We start from the raw sequence: 24,654 nt of genomic DNA, 5'->3' as shown, positions 1-24,654 counted from the left end.
CAAGTTCAAATTTAGAAACAGAGGAAAATTCACTGGAACTGGAAATTAATCCATTCCAGACTGTGAACAGGCAATTTTGTCTTGCTTTTTCAGCAATGATCTGTTAGGGACAATTCATTAGTAATTAACCCTTTACACCACAGGCTGTGATGTACTGTCCATCTCTGTAAAGCTGTGAAAACAGCAGTACATGATTTACAAAGGACACACACCCATGTAGCTTGGGTTATTATGCATGAAGCAGGAGCTGTTTCAGGTGAGACCTACTGCCTGCATAAGGCTGGAGGCCAGGTCACTGCATCAGACAGTGCTTTGTGTTTCCACTAAGAAACATCTACTCCCCTCTCAGGGTAGCAATCCTGGCAGCCTTTTTGCTCATGGCCTAGAAAATGCCTCCAGGGAAATCCCCACGCTTTTAGGGCTGAGGTGATAGTACAGAAGACACCCAGTCTCAGAAGATCTCAGTCGATCTTCTGTAGGATCTGCAGGCAGATGTCTCTGAACTCCCAGCATGTGGCTCCAGACACACAAGACCTCACTGTAAGAAACTCCTCACACTGAGATGCCACAGAAAGAACTTGTAGGAAACAGATGTGGTTACATTGAAGGAGTACCCACGACTCCTTTTTCAGCAATTCACTTCATCTGCTGCCTGCCACTGGGATCCCATCCCAAGATCTCCCCTCAGATAATTCCTCTCCCAACTTCACCCCTTTGAGATGAACTGATGGAACCTTCTTCAGGAAACAACTTGAGAGTCTTCAAGTGGGGTGAGTAGAAATGAGCACTGGTCCCATGGGTACCACCCAGCTCACTTGGAATACCCACATGCCTCTCCTTTCCCTTCACCATCTAAGGAAACTGCGTGCTCTCAAGAAAACTTTTGGGTCTGTGTCCTGAGGCTGGGACTCATAAGGAGCACATGCTCAGCAAGGGGCCTTGGTTACTGAATTTGCTTCATCCCACCGCTTGCCAATATTTAAGTTTGGTAGTTTGAAAGAATGCAGTCCAAGCTTTTGTCCATGCTGTCTGTCTTAACCTGAGCCTTTTGACAGAAAGTATTAGTCCTGTCAATATTCAGGAGCAGGGAAGGCTGGGGAGTGTTTGATTTGTGCCAGTTGCTGGCATCAGCTCATGTTAAGCTTCAGGAATGAACCCACTTTTAAGTGAACGCCGCAGTGTAAATTATGCAAATAAATCAGATAAAATAATCTGAATTACTTGAGCTCAGCATTGGTGCACATATGCCAGTCCTAAGATTTAGAAGGCATTATGTCATAGAAACATTTAATTATATTTAATTAAGACTCTACCAATATTCTTCTCTTCAGTAGGTGGGGAAAAAAAATGTGGTTTTCCAACTTTCAGTCACTTTCAGTAAGTGCTGCCCACACACAGCATACATAGCATAGTAAAATCTCAGTGCTGTGCTATAAACAGAAAAGAAACACCCCATCTTGAGTAAAACATTGTAATACAAAACTTTTGCAGAGCAAAATACTAAGCTTGTGAAATTTGAGGGAGGAAAAAAGGCCTGTCCAAGTGTGGTGTATATACATATATATATATATTTATATTTATGTACATTCATTCACACACACCCCACCACCTGATCTCTGCTACATTTAGTATTCCTCTCAACACATTTCAAGGCTTAAAACTGTGACTGGCAATTTTATTCACTTAAAGAGCAAAATTTTTGGGAAAGCTGATGAATAGCAAGGTTTCAGAGCTACTCATAAAAGATGAGCCAGAGCCTGCTTAACTACAGTCTGAATTGGGCATTTGTCTATCTTAATAGTTTCTGTTCTTCTGGATGCATTTTTCTCTCTCTTCATCTGGCACAACCACAGCTACATCTTATACCATTAGGATGTTCTGTTAAGCACATGTGCAACTGTGTACCTAAGCCTTGTACAGCCTTGGTTATGTCAAATGTTGTACCATTACAAAAATAAAGTAGGCTAGACTCCACAGATTTATTTTTACAGGTGAAATAGCTGTGGTAATCTTCCTAAATGTAAATGTGCAGAAACTGCACAGGAGGACACAACTTTAACACATGGATTTAAAAAACCTTTTTGAAATACTAAGAAACGAGTCAGATGTTGGGCTTGTCCTTTTTCTCCAGACATACAGAGGAAAGAAAAAAATAAAAGTGAGAATGGGAGGCTAGCCATCTCCTCTGCCTTTGTAAAGCACCAAGACCAGACACAGAAATTCCATGGAAGTTAATACAATGAACCCCAGAAGTGTCACTTTCACAAATCTCAAGAGGCATAATTGACCTGAGGCTGGCTGCAGTTTCTGCCCCAATTCCAGATTAATGTATTCCAGTTTGACCCTCAAGCGACCGTGCTGTTGGAGAACACACTAAGAAACAAATGCAGGCAATTGCTTTGATATAATTCTTTTGGACGCAGGCAGATCAAGTGTGCTGATGTCAACAGAGACCAGAAAAGAGTTTTACCCAATCTCCTTTCCTAGTTGAAGAAACAATAAAAGAGAAAAAAACCAAACAACCCAAACTCTAGTCAAACACATGCCCAGCAAAACATGCTGTCTAGGAAAGAGAGAACCAAGACAAATACTCTCAAAGTATCATTTAGATGTATACACAGAGTTTCATTTTTAGCTTAAATTGACATGACTTGTATATATAATGGGCTCTTTACATATAACACACATGAAACATCTGTTCCACAGAGGATATTAATCTAAGGCCTTAGAATCACAGAACCATCTGGGTTGGGAAGGACCTATGAGATCATGAAGCATAATTGAGTCCTTTTAGGCCACAGTACATTCAAAAGAGTACTAACATGGTTCTCCCATCTTGAAGCAAACTGCTTTCTTGAAGCAAACTTTCTTCTCTTTCTCCCATTCTTCTAAAACTTAGGGGACTGTATAGATGTGCTTTCAATACGATAGTTAGGATGAAACCTCCTTGCCTTGCCACTCACTTAAATGCCTAATACTTAGCTACTTTGAACCTGCATAGTTCTATGCCAAAGAACATTGAGGTGATTCTTCTGCACTTGCCTGGAAAGAATACAAACTGGGAATATTTTTTCCAAGGGAAAGATCAATTATAATAGGAAACCAGATCAAGGAAGCTATGACTATCGTGAAAATAAAAGATTAAGGTAAAGATTTTCTTCTCTACCTTGTTGCTGTTGCTTCTGAAATATCTTCTGTATAAAAGAAAAAGAATAAAATCCGACATATCAATGGTATCATTTTTCAGAACCTGTAAGGGAAACCACCAAGGTTCAATGTGGCTTGTCCTTTGAATTTATACAATGAAAACAGAAGAAAAAAACAGATCCAGAGCTCATTCTGTCCTGCCTATTTTATATTCTTTCCTAAAAAAGGCTTCCACCTCTGCTACTTACATTTTTCTTCTTCCATTCCTCCAACTCCTCATCAACCCATGCAGACTGATATTGTGTAATGGTATAATGCAAAAACCAGATGAGATCCTCAAAGCTTCCCCCTTCTGTGTGCCTAGAGTGCTTCTAAGAAGAGAAAGTTTTGTGAAGAAAAGGACTCTCAATTCCCTTTTCTGCAGCTACTTGTATGGGTCACTCTACCATAATAAAAATCCATATATGCTATCTGACCAAGATGCACAGATAAAAATTACCATTTTGAATATCCATAAGAAGCATGGTCTCTGAGAGAAGTGTGATCATGTAGAACATCAAACCACCCCTACAGAAAGAAAAACCAGATTTTTGTCCTTCCTTATGTACCACATGAGCATAAAAACCTTTATGCATGTCCCAACATAGCTGAAAAGGTCAGGTAGCATCTGCTGACAAACCAAACCGTGCACCAGAGTTTGTGGCCACATTCTGGGAGCAGGTCACATAAAGTGTGGTAGAGTGACCCATACAAGTAGCTCAGTGTCCAAATGGAGATGAGCAACAGGTGGCATTGGAACTGATACTGTTCAGTATCTTTATTAATGACACGGAGAATAGCATTGAATGGACCCTCAGCAAATTTGTAGATGACACCAAGTTGAGTGGTACAGCTTGAGAAAAGGAATGCCACTCATGACAGACTTGAGGAGTGTGGTCCTGTGAAGTACAAGGCCGAGTGCAAGGCCCTGTTCCTGGGTTGGGGCAATCACTAATATCCAAGACAGAGACAATTGGAGCTTAAGTTCACCTTAGAGAAGGGCAGGCTCAGGGAAGACTTTGTTGAAGTCTTTTCATATCTAAAGGGGGCTTATAAGAAAGAGACTTTTAATAGGGCTTGTAGTGACTGAACCTAGGAAGAAGGTGGATTTGGATTGGACATAGAAATAAATTTTTTTTATGATGAAGGTGGAGAAACATTGGAACAAACTGCCCAGAAAAGATGTATGCCCCATCATTGTAAATATTTAATGTCAGGCTGGAAAGGGCTTTGAGTAACCTGTTCTAGTGGAAGATGTCCCTTTCCAGGGCAAAGGTGTTAGACTAGATAACCTTTAAAGGTTCTTCTAACCCAAACCATCCTGTGATTGACGATTCTATTATTAAATTGGATTCCAACCTCTACGGCTGCTATGACTGTGTAGTGACAGTGCAGTTACAGCATCTGGGACTTAGTGGTGCTATAAGACAGCCACTATTACTGTAGGCAGAAATTAAGCACCTGCATATTAGGTGCATGGAAAAGGCACATGGAAAAGAGAGGATAAGACATCCAAATGATTTTGTCTAAATACATGGATGATACAAAACAAAAAGTGGGAACCAAAGACCCTCATAACTCACACTGCCATTTGTATGAAGAGTCAAAGTTTGTCATTACTTCCATAATGGAAAGCTACAGTTGTTATGACAATCACAGAAGTTATTATGTACTCCACACTCACCATCTTTCCAGAGCATAAGAGATCTGATCATCCCCATGCTTTGAACACTCCCCTCTCAACAGATCTGATATGGCTTCAGTTTTCAGTGACCATAAGTTATCAGTTGTTTGGCTACTGCAGGTTGTTCCAATATTTTTACAACAGGAAATGTGTATTCCATACTTACAAGAAATAATGCAGGAAAGAAAAGTGATCTAATTTCTATTCTGCTTCCTTCCTCTGCAGTGTGCTGCATTAAGATGTTTGTTCCAAAACACAGATAGTAGTTCAAGGCCAACACTTTATTTACCATGATCCTACAAAACATGCCTGTAGCTAAGCTGCAATTCAAACACCTTGAGCTGTTGTACTGCATTCACATTTTTGTAAGTGATTTAGTTAAGTGGGCTTAAAATTTATCGTTTCAAGGTTACTGAGCCTGGATTTTTGTGTGTCAATGCCATTGTTTAAAACCTCCAGTGAATTAAGAACACTTTCCGAAGATGCAAACAGTACTTCAAGCAGGAAGTATCAATTTCTGAAGGGTCTTTGTTGTGATCCTGACCCTCAGAACTGCAGCCTTTAAGAAAATGGACACTGTGCTTCCTTTAGGGAAACAGTAGAAGGCCTTCATGAAGTGCTGCACCCATCCATGGATGTTACCCATCTCCCACTGCTGAACAAACCAACCTGACTGACTGCTACATTTCGCTTCTCTGCTTTTTCAAAACCAGTTTTTAATTTAGGAAGTCTGAGGTAGCTTTTTAAGAGGAAACATTCACACATTTTCTTAAACTTACCCCATTTATTAATGCAACCAACAATACACCTATATAACAAGCTATAAATGGCCACACGGAACTGCTTCCTGCTGGCAAGCTAAAAGCTGGCAAGAGGCTCTGTACTGCTTCAGGGCCTAATTTGCATCAGGCAGGTTAGGGAATTTGGAGATTTTTGAGTACCAGCAGTTCACAAGATGAGTGATCAGTGCTGACTGCTCACTGCCAGAGTTCTTGGAAAAGGATAAACAGGAAAGGACAGTACTCTGGAGCTGGATTGCATAGCTGTCGAAATAGCAAGTAGAGTTCATTTGTTCTCCATCTTTCATGCTGCTCCAGCACAGAAGATATTAAACCATTAAAAAAATGTTAAAACCTTTAATGTCACGCCTGCTATTCCTTGTATTTTTCCTGAGCTGATAGCACTAACTCATACTTATATTTCAGAGACACACGGGAGACAAAAATATAAATAAAGTCACAGGATAATTAAAAAAGTTATGTTTGTATTGTTTATGATGCAAGTACTGTACTTTTCTGGCAAGGCGACATTGACTCTGAAATGCAGCAGATTTGCCTAAGGCTGGGCTGGAGCATCTGCTTTTTGTTTGCATTTGGGTGCTTAACCATCTTCAGTGAAGATTTTCTTGAGAATGAAGACTGAGGGTACATGTTTTCTTTTGTAGATATTTTTTTCAGGGGAGTTTTTCAGATGCTATGAGCATAAATGTAAGTGAAAGAAAACAGTCCCAACTTTGTGAGTTACCCAGCACTGTATTTTGTATACTAGGGCTTTTGTTTTCTTGCAAGTTCAGCATTACTTCAATGGCAACATCCTGGATTCCCCCTGCCCCCAACAAGTGATACATATTAGTACATCTGTTTTCTCTGTAAAGTCTTTTTGCATTCTTTGCAGGGCACAGGAAGGATGTGGGCTCCTTTTCACATTCAAATGAGGCAAATTAGTCTTTGCCTGGTTCCTACAGTATAATGCTTATTTTACATTTAAGCGTGAGAAAAGGGAAGGAAATAAAACCCACCACATTAGGTGGGTTATAAGTTTTATTTTGGTACAAGTCTCAGTTAGCCTTTGGCGAATGGCTTTCTACAGGACATAATTTCAGCACGGGGTTCAAAAGTTTAATCATGTAAAGTGACCAAATAAGTTGCACAAAGGAACAGTAGCCATGGATAAGTTAAACATGAGAAAAAAGCTGAAAATTCCAACCTGAAACAGCAGGGCTCAAGCAATCCAGGATATTCCTGAAAAGCCTTGATAGTAACTTCCTCACACAAGTGGCAAAACAGTTGACAATGTGAAATGATGTGATGGACCTTACACATCCAAAGATCAGGAGATGCGCAGGTCAGGGGTAGCATGGGCTGCAGTGACCATGAGATGGTGGATGGTCTTTTTTCCAAGAAGTGGGGTCACAAACCCGGACTTCAGGTGAGCCTTTGGCCTTCAAGCATCTGCTTAGAATAATCTTGTGGGATATAGTCCAGAAGAGCTACTTGATTTTCAAGGATCACCTCATTATGCAGGGAGTCAGCACAGGAAACAGGAGGCCCACATGGATGAACAAGGAGCTCCTGACTAAACTTAAATATGAAATGGAAGCATGAAAGAGATGGACACAGGATCAGATAGAGTTAGGAAAGCCAGAGTCCAGTGAGGGCTGTCAAAAGCAGCAAGAGGGTTTTCACAGGTATATCAGCAGCAAAAAAAAAGAACAGGGAAAATGTGGACCTGCTGCTGGATGGAGCATTAGTAAATAGTGTACACCCGATGTTGATACTGGGGCTGATACTGTTTAACTTCTTAATTAGTGATCTGTATGACAGCAGACAGTGCATCCTTACAAGGTTTGGGAGGAGGAGTTGATACACCAGATGGTTTTGCCGCCATTCACAGGTACCTGGACAGGCTGGAGAAACAAAGGGAAATGCAAAATCCTGCACTTAGGGATCCTGCACACACCCTTGTGCTGGGGTGTACACTCTGAGAACTGACCAGCTAGAAAGCAGATCTGCAGGAGAAAATCTGGATACCCCAGTGGACCTGAACATGAGCCAGCAATGTTCCTTTAAAGAAAAGAAAGCCACCAGTGTCCTGGCCTGCATTAGAAACAGTACTTCCAGCAGGTTCAGAAAGGTGCCCTTTACACAGCACTGGTGAGTCACATCTGGAGTACTGAATCCAGTTTGGTGGTCCCTGAAATTTTGGGGCACCCCAGTACAGCCGAAACATGAAGTTATTAATGGCAGTCCAGCAAAGGGCCTCAAAGATGGTTAAGAGTTCGGAGCAGCTCTCCTATCAGGAAAGGTTGAGAGAGGTGGGACTGTTAATCTCAGGGGCATCTTACTAGTGTGTCTGGACACCTGATGGGAGGCAGAAAGAAGCACAAGGCAAGACCTCTTAGTGGTGCACAGTGACAGGACAAGAGGCAGTGGGCACAAGATACAGAAAACGCTATTTTAACACAAGAAAAAAAACCAAAACATTTCTTTTTTACTGTGATGGTGTTCAACATTGTAACAGGTTGCCCAGAGAGGCTGTGGAGTCTCCATTGCTAGAGATACTCAAAACCCAACCAGACATGGCTCTGAGATACCAACTTTAAACTGACCCTGCTTTGAGCAAGGGGTTTGGACCAGATGATCTCCAGGGGACCTTTCTAATCACAGCAAATTGTGATTCTGTCAGGTCACACTTAGACCAGCTGCATTAGAAATGAGTCCACGCTCTTTATGTTACAGCAACTTCTTGCACACTTAATGAATGCAATGTATGAGGTAACATACTCCATACATAAGGAACTCTTATGAAGTAGTCAGGTGCTGTAAATTTCCACTTGGCTTTGCTGATGGCAACTTCCCAGGGCAAACAAAGTCTTAGTTCTGGTGACAGTCATGTGCCAGGCTTGGCAGGCTTTACCAAGAGAGACGGAAGACGTTTTGATACAACTGATAATGCATGAAAGTGCTTTCTCCACCTTTGCTGCTGTTTCCATCCATGGTTCTGGGATGGACCAGTCTTGCATTAACCAAGGGGCTGGGTCTTTGGTCTGGGGACCTGCAGTATCAATTTCCAAACTCCCTGTTCTGCTCAAAAACCACCCCTTGAAATCAATTACTTGTAGTTTCTTCTTGGTTTTCCCTCTGTTCTGACCTGAGTTACCATACAATGAATTTTTTTCTGGGCCTGTGTGAGCACAGCCCTGACACAGCCTACCATTCACCCCATGGGAGCCCCGGAGCCTGCTCTGGCTGGAACAGGGAGGACACGGAGAAGCAGCAAGAGTTCTACTTCAGAGTTGCCACTGGTTTTCCAGACACCAGACTTTCCAAAGCACACAAGCACCTGCTGTTCTCATCCACCACTCTTCCCTTCAAAGCCAAAGGCCTCCAAATTGACCAGTCTTGTGGCATTCAACGGAACAGTGACATCACTATGCATGTCAGCCTGAACTTTCCTTCTCCTTGAAGCTCTCTCCTTAAAACAGCAGCACAAAGCTCCAGCTCAGAGACCTAGAGTAAAGATTATTGAGTCTGGGTTTAGATCCAGACTTCTCCCAAACTCTGAGCTTGCTCAGTATCAGGCTCTGGCTGTCCTCAAGCTGTGGCAGCAACGAGGCTGCTTGATGGAGTCTGAAGTCTTTATCATTGGTTTACTTAAAAGTGTTATGCCAAAGGAGTATCTGGAGGGACCTGAATAATTCAGGAAGGTCTCAAAAAAGTATTCTAGGAACAGATTCTCTCTGCTGAGCATCCACAGCAATTTTAATCCATGATTTCCACTGTAGCCTGCTAAAATAATGAGATTTTTTATTCCTGTCATATGCCCTTTCTGAAGATGCTGAGAGGGTGTGGGAGAGGGAAGAGAGAAAATTAGTTATCACTAACCACTTGCCAAGAGTAGATTAAGCACTCAGGAGTTACACATTCATGTATAAATTACTCAAGGGAGCTTCATTTATTCTTTCTCTCCTACCTACTACCTTTCCCCCCCCATCCTACAGCCTTTGTTCTCTTGTTGTATTTGGTCACAACCCACCTGCAGTGGATGAGCTGCAGTGTAGTAAACAATTCTGGATTTTTCCCCTTTCACCATGAGATTTCATTTGAACTCCGTTTCCCAGACCTCAGAGCATGCCTGATTTCTGGGAGCAGAACAGAGAACAAGAATAGAGTTAATCTTTAGTGACGTGATAAAAATCACTCTCTCACACAGACAACTGCAAAGGGATTTCAAAAGAGCTGCTGTGCCAAGCACCTGATAGCAAAACCTGAAACTGAAGCCAACCCACACCTTCCTGCTCACAGGCACAGCTCACTCATTTTCTCCCTCATCTCTACTATTTCTTATGTGGTACTAAAATGTAAGTCACCACTGAGCATAACCTCACACCAAACCGTGACTGTTTCCATAACAAACCCAAAAACGTTGCCGCATTACAAGTGGGGGTACCTCACCTCTCTCCCTCTTTTTTTCGGATTATAGTTAGCAAAAGCACATTAAGCACCAGACTGGAGAGACAGTATAGAACAGGACACATGGAGATTTGGAGGCTCTGGTGCAATCTAAGACACCAAGGAGCGGGCAGGTGAGCTGAGCAGCTGGGAAGGGAGAAGAGGAGGGGGATGCAGGAGATGCAGAAAGGGCTGGCAGCTTGCACTCCTAATGCCAGAGTGCCAGCTGGCAGCTACGTGTTGCTGGTTGCGTGTGGGCTGGGAATATAACAGAAGAGATGAGCCTTTAGGGAAGGAGCTGTCTGATAAATCATTAATGAATGAAAATATGAAGTAATCTGTCTGCCTAGCAGGCAGAATCATCTAATAATGAGGACTGTGGACTTGGAAGCCGGAGATGATGTTCCTATCTCATCCACAAGACTGCTGGCACACCAGCTCCTTTTGCTGCACATAAGATACACCCATCTCCTTACACTGCAGGGCTGCTTTCTTAAACTCAACACAGAAACCCCATGATCTAGATGAACCCATAATAATAAAATTTACAGCGTGCTTTGTGAAAAGTGCAAACTCTGCTCCTCTTCTGTTTCTCACAAAGAAAAAGTATCCCTTGTCAGAGACAGTTTTCACTAAAACAGGGGCTTTCTCAAAGGCACAGCCAAACCTAGTATGACCTTTTGCTAGCACCAGTGGCATTTAATTTTAAATCGATTAACTACATATACAGTACTTATTACCCATGGGTATTTTTTAGCAATCAGATTATTGGTTGGAAACGTAAGGGTATGTCTGTGTGGGCAGTCTGCTTTCTCTGTGGTGTGTGAAATGAAGAGGAAAAAGCCTGAGAAATTATGTTGAAAGGTGCATTTGTGTTTACGGGCATAGCTGCAGGGGCATCAGACACAGGCGGGCAGAAAGCGATGAGGTTTTCGGGGGAAGGGACAGGAGGTTACTGTGGTTTGTTCTGCACAAAGACCTAGCAGGATGTGTCATGAAGCACAAAATCAATATGAACCTTGCATGAAGAAGTAATTGGTTTATACAATTTGCAGGCATATTTGGAAAGATTCTCACAAAGGTGATTCCCAAGTTGTGTGAAATCTTCAACTGTCCTCTCTTTTCCCTTCGTCTTAAGAACCTCTGAATGTTCAGAGATTAAAACAGTTTTAAAATACATAACTGAGACAGACATGGGACAAATCAGTGTGAATCCACCTAACATTGGTGCATCTGTGGGATGAGGGATAGCAGTGCTTAATCAGTCTGTTTACTTAAAATCATGATTTTCCAGAGCAAATGATGCATAGATTGCAGCAGAAACCATGAATATAAGACACGTATGGCCATGAGAAACACACATATAGAAACCCAACCAAGCACCTGAGCAGATTTGTGAAGTTTAACTGTTTACCTATTTGCACTGCTGAAGTCCAGTTTAACTATCCTGCCAAATGCCCCTGAGACAAAACAAGCTCTTTTCCATTTACCAAAGGACCTGCTCAGGCAATTTGACAAGGAAGTTGCCTGTGCCTAATCTAATTGCTGAGATGTCACTAAAATTACCTTAGACCTGGAAAGATCAACAAAGAAACAGGAAGCTTTGAAAGGTTAAAGAAGCCTCATGAGGCTGTGTCTGCAAATCACAGCCGTGGCAATTTGAGGATGAGCTCCCTGGCGTAGCTCCCAGTCACAGTAGGACAATTTCCCACCCAGAACAAACATAATGCAGGTGAGATGACTTACAGCACACAAAAATATGATTTGTCTCATACATAAGCCTTCTACTGGTTACTGAATATATTTACATATTAAGTGGGGTTTGTAAATTATCCACTGATGATGTCATACAGATTTAAGTAATCTGCAGCGTCAGCCTCTGGTATTTGTGAGCTGTGTCTGACACTTTCACAGCTTTTGCAAAAGGTTTATCTGGGTTCCATCGAAGAATCCTATTTTTAAAGCTTTTGTTCAATCATAAGATTAGGAACATAAAAGTTAACTAATGGATTTGGATGGCTTAGATGTTTCCAGACCCTTGTAGGAAAAACTGTACACCTCATCAGAAGGAATTACTTCTGTAAATTGCAGAAAGCTTAATCGCAGATTGAGGGGTGTCGTAAGCTACAGTCAAGCTTTTTGACACAGTAAACATACAGCATTACAGCCAAACAACCACAGAAGTACCTTTTGTGAGTCACTTACCAATTGATGCCTACTTCTGCTACAGCTACACTGACACACTGTGTGGACTGCCATGATTTCAGCCTGTGTACCACCTGCTATTTTGCTGATGTGTTCTGGGTTTCAAAAAAAATGAAAGCAGGGAGAAAAATAAAAAAAGCTCTCTTCACACTCCACTGACACAGATGAGCCCAGGACAAATAACCTGTGTTCAAACTGGTTAGGTACAAGACAAGTCACAAACAGACAAAGCAAGCTCCAAGGGGATTTCTCTCAGATTTTCACAGTTTTCTAGTTTTTCAAGCAACATTGAGTTGCAGAGCATGTTAAATTTGCTGCTCTCCCCGTTCAATATCATTAGAGAACTGTCTGTCAAAGAACAGATTTCTACCAGAGCTGGTTATCAATCTGAAGAAACTATACAACTAATTGCCAGCTGTGCCTAGGGTGTTTTCCTCCTCCACTGTGGAACTGAAGAGATTTATATATTTGTGTTATATAGTTATATATAAATAAAAAAAATATATAAATAAAATCCTCCCTCCCCCATTTTCTTTCTTTAAATAAGGAAAGTTCTTGTCTGGGAGGCATCTGCAACCCAGAAAAGTGTAGAGATAGACCTTAAAGCTCCTGGAATTCATCCCAGATGGAAGAGATCCAAAAGAAAAAGAAGATAGCAAGACATTGACTGAATTCATGGGTAGCTTCAAAAAGAGGAGAAATATTCTAGGAAAAAAATTACCATGAGAATTGTTGGTTAAAGTGAAAGTGAAACAGCAACAATAGTTTAACACAGAAATTCTCTCCAGAACACCACTCTTACGGCTCCTGCTCAAGCAGGACAGTGGCCAGAAGAGTACTGGTCTTTCCATAGTATTGAGGAAGTTTTTTTAGAGAAAGAGAGATGGCTAAAAGTCACCACTTAGAAGATTTTTGTTTCTTTAATCAGAAGTATAGCTAGGGAAAAAAACTAACACAGCAATAGAAACTTTTGATATGAAGCAACAGAAATATTTAATACAGCAACTAGAATACACAGCAATACACAACTTTCAATGATATCTCAAATGTAGGCCTCAAGGGAAAAACATGATTTTCTTTTGATTTCTGAAAACTTAAAACTGAGAAACTTAAAAGTGAGAGGGGTCTTGCAACACCAGAGTAACAGGTCTGTGTTTCCTACAAAATTTAAAACAGGTCTCACATACATTCACCTAAAATCACACATGCATAGAAGCGTGGGTAAAAGTGTAAGCAAGTCTGGGGACCTAAAACTGGTGGGAAAAGCAAAGTAACAAAACCAGTCTGAGAGTGAGCTCTTCTCTAAGACCCTTGGCTGTGCACAGTGAGCAGTTCGAGTGCCTGGAAATCTCTGTCTGGAAACAGAGCTCCTTCCTCAGAGCTCTGTCTATCATCCACCTTCTGAAATGTCCTCCAGGTGGGCTGCCTCCTGCATACTATGCAACAGTGACAAAAGCCCCTTTGGCACACTGCTGCAAGAGATGCTTGATGAAAGGTGCTACATCTTTGGCTGTGCATAACCCGTGTGACACTGCTCAAAGCAAGACAGGAGCCACAGCTACGAGTAAGATTCCCTGTCGCTGATAATAGTCAGTGGCATATTCCACACACATGACCAGGAGAATTTCTACAAACAACTGGATAACATCCACACCACATGCAGAGGATGATGCACATGTGGAAGGCACACATCACACCAGCACAGAAATGATGAATACTTTGCTATCAACATGTGAGAACTCTATTTTACACCAGCAATGAAGACTGTGTCCTCAGCATGCTCTTACTTCCTTGGGGTGAGCAAAAGGCTGCTGCAAGCATCACGTTAATTCAACACAAGCTGTCCTCCTGCTTTGTCAGCTTTGAGGAGTGCTCACTCTCTCTTCTGAAACACTTGATTTATAAACACTCTAATCTAAAAGAGAAAACGAACTTATATAGTGTCATTTACAACTGTGCAGTCTAATCCCCCAACATCTAATGACATAGAAGAAAGCTGGTGGTTAGACACAAACTAAGCCTCCCTGTGTAATTACAGTCAGCCAATGGGGCAAAAATCAAGGGCAAAACATTTTAAAAAGGAAAAGGAATTATTCTGGGCTCCTTCAAAGGCATTTAGGACATGGTCATAAGAGATATCTTAAAAACAGGTCTGTGTATGCTCTGTAGTCTTCCCAGATGAAAAAGCCACTTCACTCATACAATTTTTTTCTGTGTTTTGATGCATTTGGCATAATCACCATGGTACAAAACAATGAGACGTTTACAGGATCTATCAGCTGTCAGTCTCTATATTTTGTATATATCTACAGATGTATTTGGAGAAAACCAAGAGAAGAATTTCATGTAATGGATTTTCCATCATCCTCTGTCTTACAAGAATAAGGGCATGTAGTGGCCTAAATATTTCTCATCAAAGGATGTAAATGGAAAGAAATTGGGGGGAAAGGGGATTATGCATGCAGAGAGTGACTAATGCCCTGGTATTGCAGAATTAGCCGGGGGGGGGGAGGAATGGAGAACAAATTCAAGAGTGTCATGTACATCCAAAAAATACCATAGCAAAATGATTTTCTCAAACTGACAATTCAGTCTGATTGCAGCTAATGAGACTCAGCACCCATTACAGTAACAGGGCATTGATGCAATCACTAACTTTAAGTATCCTGTACTATAATTTGGTGTAAATACACACTGAAAAAAAAATAGACTTTTATTTAAAAGAGGACAAGAAATGACCTGAAATAATGTTTCCAAAGTGTATTGTTGAAGTTTCTTTCCATAGGTCTTTTTTCTAACTAGCATCTTAACTGCTTGAATGGGAAGGTTTGTTAAACAGGGACCAAAGTACTTAACGTTTCAGATCACATCTAAGATCCATTCATTTTTTAAGTAATAATTTTACAAAGAATCTAAGAATTCTTATGCTCTTTCTACTTTTAGCCTTCTTTCTATAAAGCCACTTGCTTCAGTTGTGATTTTTGCAAAACAATGAAATATAAGGTAGAAAATGCAATTTGATTAAAAAAATAGTGTAACTTATGTCAGTAAATATTTAGTCAGAAAGGTTGTTACAGGATTAGATACACCTTGTAAGACTAGAAAGGCAGGATTCTCAGCATAAATTGAAAACCCTAGCAGATTCAGCCAGTAGATTTTATATTTCTCACTACCACCGTTGTATGACAGGATCAAGGATGCACACAATCTTCAAGGCTCTCCAAGCTTTTGCTAGAGGGAAAATTTCAAAGCAGATTTCTCTCTGTCTCATCATTCTAAATGGGCTGGGCAAGAATGACATTTACACAGTTGAATCTTTCATTAGTTTCTCTTCCCTAAAAACAATAGGAACAATATGACTAGATAAATTAGATACATTCCTATAGGTGGGAGGAGAACAGATATAAAGGTCACAAGGAAAAACCACTATTTATTCGAACACTGTTAAGACCTCTCTAACCCCTGAGGTTTTTGGGGTGATACCTTCCGTATGAATATGAATTTCTTGTTAATTGAAACTCACTGGTTATTTTCTAAAAATAGCCAGTGACTTCCCTGATAATGAATCTTGGGAAGACCTGACTCTCCCAGATGAGTGCAGGCTGTCTGGGACATCCCTTAAAGCCCATGAATGGTATTTACCATTTCTAGCAGGGCTGTTGCAGGATGATGTGAAGTGCTCCCCAACACAGCTTTCCACCTTCAGCATGTGAAGCAGGAACCTGCCCCAGTACTGAGCACTGGCCTTCAAGATCCACTCATCTTCATCTTTATTTTGAAATGGGTATTGTGACACAGCACCGCACGTATTCTCAAGACGTGTACTAATGCATGATCTTCACACTAGCTTCTTTAGTTTCCCTTCATGATTTTTCTGGATTGCCTCCCAGGCTTTCTTTTATCTTTGAGCTTAGCAAACTGATTAATATAAATAACTCCATGTCCAAAAATATTCATCTTTAGTAATCCGCAATGAGATCTCTCCTCATCTTCATGCTCCTTTACAGGCAGTTTCATTATTTTCGTGCCAGGTGAGCATTTAAGCGAGAGGGAGACGTAATGAGAAATGAAGAGCCAGAGAAGTGTACTTATGCTACGAGGTGGAAACAGACACTTATGCCTAGAGATCCATACCATACCCCTATTGAGGACACAACTTGTCTATATGCAAAATATTTAGCACTCAACGTAAAGTTATGCAAAAAGGCACAGAGAGATATCCAAAACAAATCCCATAATAATTAAATCTTGATACCTCAGCATCCTATCTCACACACACACACATGCATTCTGTCCTCCATTTAGTTTCAGCAACCTCCACTGTGCTTGGCTGATAAAATAATCTCCCAAATGATTGTAGCTCTAACATCTATTAAGTCCATGAAGTATTGATGAGGCAGAATTAATGTAGAGAGAATTACATGAACCACCCTCCTGTATTTCACAAAATCTCTAGAAGGAAAGCAGCACTGTGGCTATCCTACAAAATACAGCATGTTCAGATGAGAAAAATCTATATCTATCCAACACTTCTTAAACTCTACCTATGAAGGTATTTATCACTATAACATATATTCATTTAACTTAAGTCTTATCCACAGAAAGAGCCGTATCTGCTGCCCAGAAATCAGACTCCCTAATTCTTTTAATCTTGGATGTGATTTGTGTCTTGCACATCATTGCAAGCCAGGCAGCAGGGAAGAGCCCTGCCTCTCTCTGCAGCATTCCTCACTCCCTGCACTGCAGGGTTCATTTGCTGTGGGTTGATAGCATTACCTACTAAGATCCTGTTGCTGCCTGATTATAAACTTGGCACAAACAGACCCAAGCTTGGCAATATTCTCCATGCTGAATGTTTGCTGGGAGACTTTTTTTCCCCTTGCTTTGTTGCTGTTTTGGATTTTTGGCGTGACTTCAACCAAAAGTTTTCAAGCTAATTCTGAAACAAGGCATGGGAAACTGGAGTGATTTGCTCATGTTAAAAGCTTCTGGTCACCCCTTGAACAGCTTGAAAGGTTTTGTCATTTGGACCATAAACTTCCAAGGTGTCAAGGCAAAATCTTTGTATTTTAATCTCTGCAGAAAACTCCCAAACATGACTAAACTGCTAATCTCTGGAAAAATAAATCTCCATTTGCATGAGCTCACTAAGGAGGTGACGCTTCCTAGCAACTAAATTCCCTGGAGAACCCACCTACAATGCCCTGGGATCCCACTACCAGCTGGGTGGGACCTGCTTGGCTGAACTTACACTTAAATACTAAAGGATCAGAGCTGGACATTAAACCAGGTGCAAGATAGTTCTGTATCCAACTCTGAATTCATAGCAGGCTGGATGGTTGTGGCCCCTACAGAGTATCAGATATGTGTTTTTATTCAGCTCTCCAGAGGGGAGGAAGGGGAACAGAAGCTATTGAGAATATGCTGGTGTGGTAGAACCAGAGTTTTTGTACCACCTGCCCCTTGGCAAAAATACCCTAATGCAGATACAGAAACGAGAAAAGCTGATGTTACACACTATAAAATAACATCATAAATGTTCATATTTAATGCTTTTCTTTCAACAGAGCACTTGGAAGGCTTGTTATCTAGATTTAAGAAAACAACTAATTTACCACCTGCAAAATCCTAGTATGGATCTTCAAGCTGTTGCAACATCATGACCCACTGTAAATATTTCTACCATTAAGCCTGCTAAGAAAGCTGGGGAGGACAACCTCATCCAGTTGCTCTCCTCCACTTGCTATCTTAGCTGTCCTTCATGTTTTGCAGATGACACAAAGTTGGGTGGGAGTGCTGATCCGCTCAAGGGCAGGAAGGTTCTAAAAAAAGACACCTGGACAGGCTGGACCAGTGGGCCAAGGTCAATAAAATGAGGTTTAACAAGGCCAAGTGCCAGGTCCTGCACTTTGGTCTCAACAACCCCATGCAAAGGCTGCAGGTCTGGGGAGGAGTGGCTGGAAAGCTGACAAGCAGAAAAGGCTCTGGGGGTGCTGGTTGACAGATGACTGAATATAAGCCAGAAGTGTGCCCAAGTGGCCAAGAAGGCCAACAGCATCCTGGCTTGTATCAGGAATAGCATGGCCAGCAGAAGGGGAGTGATGGTGCCTCTGTACTTGCAGTGGTGTGGCTGCACCTCCAGTACTGTGTTCAGTTCTGGAACCCTCACTACAAGAAAATATTGAGGTGCTGGAGTGACTCCAGAGAAGGGCAACCAAGCTGGTGAAGGGTCTGGAGAATGAGCTCTCTGAGGAGAAGCTGAGGGAAGCTGGGAATGTTTAATTTGGAGAAGAGGAAGCTGAGAGACTTTCTTGCCCACTACAACTACCTGAAAGGAGGTTGTGGAGAGGTGGGTGCTGGACTCTTAAGTGAACAATGGACTTGAGGAAATGGCCTGAAATTGCACCAGGGGAGGCTTAGACTAGATCTGAGGAAGAATTTCTTTACCAAGAGAGCAGTTAGACATTGGAGTGGGCTGCCCAGAGAGGTGGTGGAGTCACCCCAGAGAGGTGGTGGAGTCACCATGCCTGGGAGTATTTAAAAGCCATGTAGATGAGGCACTCCAGGACATTCTCTAGTGGGTGATACAGATCTTCATACATGTATTTTATTAGGGGGGGGGATGTTGACAGTTGGACACGATGGACTCTTTTCCAACTGTGACAATTCTGTGATTCTGTGAAAACAATGGGGACTGAGACACAAAGGTACCTTCTGTAGAATTCTTAAACATAACCTCCCAGTGTCAGGCTTCTGATCTAGTAAACTGAACACAAGTGAAACAATGCTTCACATCTCTCAAGAAGGCAGCCTAAATCCAGCCTCACTGGAACTGGAGACATGCAGATCTGGGCAAGGGACAAGCTGCATTCCTTTGAAATCTTGCAGACCAGATTTAACATTAACCACACCCAGAGCATCAACATGCATATCTTTTGCACAGACTCGACTGGAAGAAAAGAAACCGACTAAAATTAAAGGAATTACAAGCATAGCATAGAAAATCTTGGTAAATCCCAAGTTATTTTAAAATGCTCAAGCATTTCCACACACTTTCCTTCCTAAGGATGCACGATAATCTTCAGCCCATAGAAAGAGATAATGAAGATATGCAACAGAAGCACATTATGAGGCACATCACAGCCCAAATTAATGAATCTGGAAAATGAGAAGCTACTAGAAATAGGACCAAAATGCACTAGGTCAGCCCTAATTACAGAGAACAGCTAATAATTCTGTCAAAGCCTCTTGTGGGTATTGTAGAATACAGGTAATAAAACAAAAATTACACTGAGTTATTTTTGCAGTGAGACCACATACTCCAAGCTCTTTGCAGATAATGCATGGCTGCTCTGCAGCACTTTATTTCAGAAGCCTAACATGAAGAATCACCAAGAGAAATTCAATAGCATTTTTGGTAAACTCAAATAATTGTCTCATACAAATAAGACACCAAGGAATGCACTGGGCATCTTTCTAAGTCTTTCTATGGGCAAACAAATTTAATATCTATAAAGATACTGAAAATGTCTTCCTATATAATTTCTAAAAATTGGAGCACATGCTGCCTGATAAATTTTTATTTGTTTACAGATAGAAAAAAATGTGACTGTATTTAATAAAAAAATAACCCCAAAACATAAAACAAAATGCTGTCTTAGCATCTGAAATAAATCTTTTCCATTTTATGGCTAAGAAACTAGGAATAACTGAGACCATGCTTAAGGTGTGCAGTTGCTTCTAATCTACAAGTGTGCAGATGGAAGAACAGTATCTCAGATTTCAGCCGAAACAACACATACAAAAAAACCCCAATTTGTGTAGGAACCTCTGCCCAAAGTCACAGTGAAAAGAACAGTGGAATTCCAGGACCTGAGTTCCACATTCCACTTCAAGGCCTGTGCTTGAAGCATTTGCAGCTTTCATGGGAAGAGTAAAACTACAGGAAAAGGATGAGAGCACAGTGGCTCACCTGCTGCAGGAATATGCAGGTCAGGGTTACAATACAACAGCCTCTCTTCACTTCAAACCTGGACCCTCCTCTGACCTTGATGGCTGTAGCCACCTACAGGGTGTAGATGGACAGGGAAAGAACACGGTACTCTATGGCATAAGCCAGGCTTAAAAATGTAAAAAAAATCTTATGAAAGGCAAGTCTGGACTGGCAGAGAGTGGTCTGACTAGGGAAAAAATAAAACACTGATCACCAAAGCTGTGCTTCTTGGGATTCCTTGCAGTCGTGTAAGTATCTGATGTGGGAAGGATGGCTGTTCCACCACTGCTTGCTGAATGCTCTGCTGAACACAAGGAAGGTCAAACCTGTTGTGCCACACAAATGTCTGCTCTGACATCCACAGGGCTGCTTTACAGAAATATCATCAAAAGAGGTCTCTTCTCACACTGCTCAGAAAGATATCATCATCTCAGCTGAGGGAGTTTTACATTCAGCCAAGATTTTCCTCCCAGCATTCAGGTATATTTTAATCAGCTCCTAAAACCACTATAAATTTTTGATCTGGAGGCTACATGACCTTTTCTAGGACTTTGATACAAGATGAATAAATAACCACTGAGCCTCTGAGCTCAGCTGCTATGTCAAGATAAATTCAAAATGTTCTCTTGATGTCCAGTCCTTCTTGAATTCAGTGGCTCAGGGACAGAGACTGAGCAAACGTGTTTTCTTGCCTTATATTTTTTGTAATTACTTTTAAATTCTCTTGGAATTTGGAATGCCATAAGCAAAACTATAGTGGAACCAGAGAGATTTTGGAGATACTTACACATGAGAAGGAATACTCTATCTCAAAATAAGAGTTTGCAAACTATTTGAAGTGTGAAGAGGGGATGGAACATATATGAAAACAAGCAAAATTTTCATAATATAATGGCTCCAGGAAAAGAATACTAAGTTCTAGGGCAAAATCCTATCATGGAGCAGGTACAAACCCAGCTTCAGACTGGCTTGATGGAATTCCAGGATGTTTACAATCCAGCAGCGAGAAGTGTATCTTTTCACTGGCTTATTATATTCTAAGCAAGTCAGGAAAACAGTTTTGAGGAGCATCAGTTTGTCAACCAACCTTGTTCCAAGTTTTGAGATTCAACCAAGCCAAGCAGCCACGCTCTCCAAGTCTGAAGATGAACTACAGGTTGAAAAACATTGCATAAGTAGAACCTCTGTGAACCAGATTGTGGATTTTCCCTGCCCCTCAACAAGTTTACTGGATCTGTGTGATACCACATTGCCTTGGAGCCTTAAGAAGCAGCTTCTCCAATTTGGGGATCTTCTCCAAGGCTTCTCTCTCACAGACAGAGAAGACGCAAAGTCTGCGCTGATCAACAGTGAGCAATAACAGTGAGAAGCAACAAGGAGGCTCTTTCTCACTCTGAGGATGGTCAGACATGGGAACAAATACCTGGAGAGGCTGTAGAATTTCCATCTTTGGCATCCAGTTCAATTTTGAAAATCAAGGCAATATAACCTGTTTCAACTGGGGGTTTGGACAAGATGACATCTAGAAGTTTCTTCTAACCAAAATTATTCTATGATTCTAAGAAACATGTTGCTTCTGTCTCTTTCCTCTTGCTGCTCTTGAACCATGCTCTTTTATTAAGGCCACACATGGATACTGCTGGACCCAGATGATGTATCTTTGAAGGGAAATCAAAACATAATAATCTGTATGCCAGATCTGTTGATAAACATTTTTTTCCTTGATGTTACTAGTCCTTGACCTGTGAGGACCACAGGTCACACCCCACAGAAACACCAACCAACCTGTAAGGACACTGAACAACTTCTAGGATCAAAGCATCATTACTACCACCAGAAAGAAAACTAGATATAGATCCTATCCTCTTCTGCAGTAAGAGAAATCAGCACAAAATCTCATGAACTAATGAATTCATGCTACCGGTCTGTGGCTCATCTTTAGACCTACAACTCAATTCTAGTTAAAGAATTGCTGTTTGTATTTCCCAGTATATGGGTATAGGTGCAAGCTTACAACATGCCCAATTTTCAGAAAAGACAAACCACAGAAAGAAAATTACTTAAAAGGAGCTACAGTAGAGCTTACCCAGGTACCATTGTACAGGACTTTGCATGCATTTGGCAACTCTGTGAAATTCTGATCTTGGTTATCTTATCTTTTCTTATCTTTAAGACATTCTGAAGAAGGCTAAACAATCTCCCTTTAAACATCTGCTAGCTAATCCAGATCTTTTTGTATGATGTAACAACATCTGTTTTTTTAAGATGGCAGAAAAGAACAAGTGTTCTCACAGAGCCAGTCTTTGATTTTCAGTTTTCTACCCTGCAGGCTATCTGACTCTGAAGTCTTCTGCCAGTGGAGAGCACACCAGTTTTCATCTGCAACCTGCACATGCTGGAGAAAGAAAAAATATGAGTCCAATACTCTGCTTGACCAAGGGAAAAAAGGGACACAAGCTTCTGCTGGCTTTTTTTCCCAATGTACGTTGACAGACTCCAAGAGAGAAAAGCAAGATGAGCCTACAAACTGCTCCAGATCTGCTGCCTTATTGCAGGTTGGAAGAGTTTTCTCAGGATTACCTCTCTCCAGTTGGGGCATGTCACTAATTACCTTCTCTGCCTCCTCCTCACAGCAGCTCAGCTCAGCAGCACAGACACATCACACATCCCATGCTGTATTCCCATAGTGCCTGTAGGACCAGAACTTTGGATAGGAAGCTGAAGCCTCTTGGAAGGGTTGCATACAGAGCAGCCACAGAAACAGCAAAGCTTATCATGTGGGATGGAAAGGAGGAATTGGTAAACTGGTGTAGCACACAGGAGAATCAACTTCTTATCTCTCAGGCATAAGCAAATCCTAGCTCCATGTGGCAAGTGTGCCAGTCAGACATTGTGGGAATGAATGGAAAGATTTCAGAGTGACTGACACCCTCACCACTTTGAGAGGTATGTGCCTCCTCTGTATTATTTTTTGCTGATGATTTTGTATATGCTAGCATGCTTTTTTGTTCCCCTTGTTTTTAAATTAGGCCTTTGTGTTTCTCCTGCTTTAGGTTTTAGCTCAACCACTCTTCAGCAGAGCATAACAGCTACAAACAAAGCAGATGCCACTGGAGCAAATGAAACTACATTCCTTGCCCTGAGGCCTAGCATGCTGCTTTCTGTCAATGCTTCTTATACTGCAAATCTCCATACCAGAGGAAAAAACCCCACATATAATCAACTATGTCTCTGCATTTCCTGCCAGCTAAAAATCCCCCAAACTTGATAAAAGCTAAACCAATCTTTTTGAAATCCTCACTGAAAACCAAAATTGATCAAGACAGTATCACTTACCAGAATATCCCCCCCAAACACAGCAAGTTTACATTCACCACATTTCCTCAAAAATGGCTTGAAAACATGCTCTGTAAAAAAAGAGAGAAAGGAAAAATTAGTGACTTGAAAAACATAATTTATGTTATGGTTTTTCCTCTGCTAGCACTTATTACCAGGTTTCCATCATTTTTCCTGTGTTCAGGGAAGGAGATAATTGGATTTGAACCTTCATAAATAATTATTAAATTTTATCAGTATTATGCAAAATATTAAAATAACTGCAGGACTCCCTCAGATGGCTCAGACACATCACTGTCACTGACATGAGAGCTATTCAGACTTACAGGATATGAGGTCAACAACATGAAACAAGCTGCAGCATACAGCAAGTGTGCCAATCATTTTAGAATCAGCCCTAAAAATTGGTTAACACAGTAGCTCTTAGTGATTTTGCTTTAACAAACTGTTTCTGAAATACAATGCACATACAGCTCTCAACAGCCTCTTTGTTTGAAACCCACACAAAGGAAAAAAAAAAGGGTTTGTGCCACACTACATTTTTAAACTACATTAATTACTTGGGGTTCTCTGGAACAAAGAGGGAGAAGAAGTTAAGTCAATGCAATATGCAGTTTGACACACACTAGGGCCAGTTTGCAGAAGATGGAGAGCAGAAGTGACAAATGCCATCATTTGGCCAACACTGAGTAAATTTCAAATGACAGCTACTCCTTATTTTTCCTTGAGGCAAAATCTTCGAAAGAACAGCTCATGGAGCACAGATTAGCAATGATGTTAAAATGTTTAGGTTGCAAAATCCTAGAAGATGGAGGAACTATGATTCTGCTGGTGGTCAGCTTTAGGAGTGGTAACTGTACAGTGAACGGAGGACACACATTTCAGTGCCCAGGTGCTCACACTAGTGAAGACAGACTGAATTCCAGTTTCCCTCCCCTCCCCGAAGTACATGACTGAATTTTCCACAAGAGAGTAATCTGTGAAATTACAGCTGGATGAGTAATTTTACAGCTATACAC

At 41.2% G+C, this 24,654-nt stretch overlaps 1 protein-coding gene across 6 annotated transcripts in view; it reads right to left on the bottom strand.

Annotated features, from left to right (window-relative positions):
• The window catches only part of FYN (FYN proto-oncogene, Src family tyrosine kinase), a 137,512-nt gene that overhangs the window by 54,687 nt on the left and 58,171 nt on the right, over nucleotides 1–24,654 (bottom strand). For 4 of the 6 annotated variants that reach the window (XM_071741154.1, XM_071741156.1, XM_071741159.1 and 1 more), the window contains exon 2: nucleotides 23,636–23,706. The gene's annotated coding sequence lies outside the window, so the exon portion shown is untranslated. Of the gene's footprint in view, nucleotides 1–9,685; nucleotides 9,792–23,635; nucleotides 23,707–24,654 lie in introns of all 6 variants that reach the window. The other 2 variants (XM_071741155.1, XM_071741157.1) reach the window with 1 other exon arrangement.

This window comes from Heliangelus exortis, chromosome 3 (assembly GCF_036169615.1).
Source record: "Heliangelus exortis chromosome 3, bHelExo1.hap1, whole genome shotgun sequence".
In the NCBI taxonomy this organism is placed as follows: domain Eukaryota; kingdom Metazoa; phylum Chordata; class Aves; order Apodiformes; family Trochilidae; genus Heliangelus; species Heliangelus exortis.
Note: the sequence above shows the minus strand (reverse complement) of the source record. Positions and strands in the feature narration are given on the sequence as shown.